Source organism: Hordeum vulgare, chromosome 3H, assembly GCF_904849725.1.
Source record: "Hordeum vulgare subsp. vulgare chromosome 3H, MorexV3_pseudomolecules_assembly, whole genome shotgun sequence".
NCBI lineage: Eukaryota > Viridiplantae > Streptophyta > Magnoliopsida > Poales > Poaceae > Hordeum > Hordeum vulgare.
The window spans coordinates 363447665-363452723 of NC_058520.1; positions in this window are offsets into that span (position 1 = coordinate 363447665).

The window sequence follows — 5059 nt, forward strand, 5'->3', positions numbered from 1 at the left end:
CTCACTGGAGGACAAGGAGTGGAAATCTGGCCATTGGCGAATGATGGATGACATGGTTTTGTTGAATGGCATGATGGCCTTGAGAAACTTGCGCTTGATCCATGTGTCATTGCTACGGCAACACACAACAGCACCAGAAATTGAAATGTTGACGGAGACTGGACTTGTGTTGGTTTTTCCCTTGAAGAGGAAAGGGAGATGTAGTACAGGAGCAGTAAGTATTTCCCTCAGTTTGAGAACCAAGGTATCGATCCAGAAGGAGGGTCTCGTCAAGTCCAGAGTACCTGCGCAAACACAAACAAGCTTGCACCCAACGCTTCAAAGGGGTTGTCAATCCCTTCAAGATTGTTTGCAAAGTGAGATCTGAAGGCGGAAAGTGCAACGAAGTAAAAAGTATAAGGCTTAATATATGGTGTGGAGTAGACCCGGGGGCCATAGTATTCACTAGAGGCTTCTCTCAAAATAGCAAATATCACGGTGGGTGAACAAATTACTGTCGAGCAATTGATAGAACCGCGCAAAGTCATGACGATATCTAAGGCAATGATCATACATATAGGCATCACGTCCGAGACAAGTAGACCGATACTTTATGCATCTACTACTATTAATCCACACATCGACCGCTATCCAGCATGCATCTAGTGTATTGAGTTCATGACGAACAGAGTAACACCTTAAGCAAGATTACATGATGTAGAGGGATAATCTCAAACCAATGATGAAAACCCCATCTTTTTACCCTTGATGGCAACAACACGATGCGGGCCTCGCTACCCCTTCTGTCACTAGGTGAGGTCACCGCATGGTATGAACCCAAAACCAAGGACTTCTCCCATTGCAAGAATCATAGATCTAGTTGGCCAGACAAAACCCACAACTCGAAGAGAATTACAAGGATATGAAATCATGCATAAGAGAGATCAGAAGAAACTCAAATAAGATTCATAGATAATCTGATCATCAATCCACAATTCATCGGATCTCGACAAACACACCACAAAAGAAGATTACATCGGATAGATATCCACGAAGATCATGGAAAACTTTGTATTGAAGATCCAAGAGAGAGAAGAAGCCATCTAGTTACTAGCTATGGACCCCTAGGTCTATGGTGAACTACTCACACATCATCGGAGAGGTCATGGTGTTGATGAAGAAGCCCTCCGTGTCCGGATCCCCCCTCTGGCAGGGCACCAAAACGTGCCCCAGATGGGATCTTGCGGAGATAGAAGCTTGCGGCGACGGAAAAGTACTTTCGATGATCTCCTGATTTTTTTGGGATTTTTAGGGAATATATAGGCGCAACCCCTAGAGCAAAGGGCGTCCAGGGGGCCCACAAGCCTATGGGTTGCGGCCTCCCCCCCTAGCCGCGGGGTGAGGGTTTGTGGGGCCCCTGGGGCCCCCTGCCTTGGCTCTCAAGTCTCTTGATCTTCTTCCATTATGGAAGCATTCTTTTCGGGGATTTTATTCCGTTTGGACTCCGTTTCAAAATATCCTCTCAAAGGGGTCAAAAACATGGAAAAAACAGGAACTGGCACTTGGCAATGACTTAATAAGTTAGTCCCAAAAAAATATAAAAGGCATGCAAAACATCCAAAGTCTGACAAGATAATAGCATGAAACCATCAAAAATTATAGATGCGTTGGAGACGTATCAGTCATCCACTTCCATGATTCCATGATCCTTGAGGGCAATAGCAATGGCAGTCACCCTTCGATAGAGATCTCGAGGGTCCTCATCTTTCTTCATCACAAACTCATCGGCCTCATCAAGAACCACTTCATAGTTGGACTGTTGAATTCGTGAGCTTCCCTTGTACAGCACCATGATGTGCTCCCAACAGTCCTTAGCCTGAGTGAAGGGGCGCAAGTGAGGAAGATCTTCAGGAGGCACTGCGGACTGGAGAATGAATAATGCGGATTCATTATATTGATTGTCCGCTTCTTCTCTTTGAGTGGGGTTGCTTGGGTCATGCGGATAGTAGCCTTGCTCAATGATTCTCCATAAGTTTGTTGAGCTGTGATTCAAATGAGACTTAATGCAGAACACCCAGTTAGCAAACTCACCATTAACAAGCTTAGGAGGAGGACCAAGATGATTGATATGCGGTGTAGGAACCGGTCCTCCATAGACCAGGGGAGGTGGAACTGAGGCATAGGTTCCAGTCCCATTATTGTCAGGAGGGGGAGAAGGTTGCATACCTTTAGCCGCTTCCTTGGAGGAATTGGCCTCTGAATCCGTGTTGGCGGGTTTAACCACCAACGCCGGTTCGGGAGAACTTTTAATCCCCTCAAGAAACTCTTCAAACATGGTCTTGACTTTGTTCGTCAAGGACGTCCTGAGGTTGGCCATCGCCGCATTCAAGTCGTCCCTTATGACCGAAGTCAAGGCCACGGCCTCGGGTGGTCCATGGACGCCCTCCTCAACGTCACCCTTACTCTTCGGGTGGTGAAACCCTTAATAAAGAGACGTAGCTTTGATACCAATTGAAAGGATCGATATGGTTGACTAGAGGGGGGTGAATAGGCAACTACCATTTTTTAGCTTTTCTTAACAAGTTAGGGTTAGCAACATAAAGGTTCTCTAAAATAATAAGTAGGTGAGCAACCTATATGATGCTACCTACTATGACCACTAAAGCAAGTAAGAAATACTCTACAACAATAGAATACATAGTGTAAAGGTAAGAGATAACTACAAGTGGAACCGATGAAGACGAGGATGTGTTACCGAAGTTCCTTCCGTTTGAAAGGAAGTACATCTCCGTTGGAGCAGTGTGGAGGCACAATGCTCCCCAATAAGCCACTAGGGCCACCGTATTCTCCTCACGCCCTCACACAATGCAAGGTGCCGTGATTCCACTATAGGCGCCCTTGAAGGCGGCGACCGAACCTTTACAAACAAGGTTGAGGCTATCTCCACACAAAGCTTAGAGGCTCCCAACAATACCACGGAGCTTCACCACAATGGAATGTGGCTCCGAGGTGACCTCAACCGTCCAGGATGCTCAAACACCCAAGAGTAACAAGATACGCAAGGGATTGGTGGGGGGAATCAATTTTCTCTTGGTGGAAGTGTAGATCTTGGCCTTCTCAACCAATCCCTCGGAAATCAACAAGTTTGATTAGCTAGGGAGAGAGATCGGGCTCATATGAGCTTAGGGAGCAACAATGGAGTCTTAGAGGGTCAAAGGTAGGGTTTGTGAGGTAGGTGAACCCTTTATATAGTGGGGGAACAAGTCCAATCGTTACCCCCACTATCAGCACGCCCCTGGCGGTACTACCGCTTGGGAGCAGCGGTACTACCGCTGTCCCTAGCGGTACTACCGCATGGAGGAAGCGGTACTACTGCAAGCCCCAGTAATACTACCACCAGAGCTGAGCCATACTACCGCTAGGCTGACACAAAGCCACGGTAGTAGAAATACTACTACCGAGCCTACCACCGCTGGAAAAGTATTCGCAAAAAGTCCGAAAAAGTACAACCGCTCAGAGAGGGAGGTACTACCGTTCCCAAGCGGTACTACGACTTGATTGGAATGGTACTACCACTCAGTTAGCGGTACTACCGCTCAGCTTGAGCGGTACTACCGTTGGAGCCTTTGCAAATGTTGTTAAAGACCGAGTGGGTGCTCCATTGCCGGAAAGAGAAGGTGCTGGAAAGAAAATGTGTGCGTGTGTGAGTTGATTCCACCCAAACCTTTTCGACACGGACCCCCTCTTAATAGTACGGCTTTCCTACTACTCAACACTACCAAAGAGAACCATAGGAAACACCGTGCTCCAACAACACTGAGGGGCGACGAATCATCTTGTGCCCTGTGATGTATTATCTGAAATGCTCAATGCACACGATTAGTCCGCACAGGTATTGGCATCAATCAGCAAAACTACTTAGAACAAAATATGCCCTAACAAATTGCCATCTAGCTATGCACTTGAGTCACCTTCTGATTTGAGTAGGCTTGCGACACCACCACTTGTTGTTTGTTCTAATATGTCGCAAGTACTTGAGGGTGCTACTTATGAATTTCATGAAACTCATGATGATGCTACTACTATGCTTGATAAAACTAAAATATGCCACTTGGTGAATTAGTTGATGCTCATATTGCTAGATCTATAGAAATTGAAAATGTTGAAACTGATGAAAAATATGATTCACCTATTATGCCAAGCTCTCCTACTCGATATGATATGCCTGAAGTACCTGAGGGTTATGTTATGGATGGGGAGATAGCTATATACTTTGTTGCTTGTAATGATAGAGATGATTTAATAAAATTGCTAAGAAAACTGAAAGAAAAATCTTTAATGGCGAAAATAAGACATGATACTAAATTTGCTAGTTCTCTGGTATGTGTTACTGATAAGGATTATGGATTCCCCATTGATCCCGAGTTAATTACCTTAATAGAATTTGATCCTTTCCATGGTTATGAAACTAAAACTATTATGGCGGACCTTACCAAATTGCATGATATTGAGACCCTATTTTCTCATGAGGAAAAGATTCACTATTACTATATATTTAAACTTTTTTTCCTTTCTCATAAAAGGTGATGCTAAGCAAAAATTCATACGCTTGCTCCTGGTTGTGAGTGTAGCTCCCATAATATGATTTGTTACTTCGCTGAAAAATATTTTTCTGCTGATAAGAAACATGCCGCTTTACAGGAAATATTTAACTTTGTGCAAATTGAAGAAGGGAATATCCCTCAAGCTTGGGGAGGCTTCTCCATCTACTTCAAGCTTTGCTTGATAAACCGCTTAAGCAAAATGAAATACTTGATATCTTTTACAATGGACTAACGGATGCTTCTTGGGACTACTCAGATAGTCGTCGGGGTACACAAACATGGGCATTTATTTCCCTTGACTTGTGTGCAGACGACGAGCCACTGGCCCGATAGCATAGGACTGTTGGGGAACACCACCACTTCATCATGACCAACACCAATAGTCCAAGATGCACCAAGGACCCCCGGCACCTGGCGGAAGCGAAGGCGCAAGCATCCTCAACAAGACCCGACAAGGCGCCTCCCTGATAGGCGTG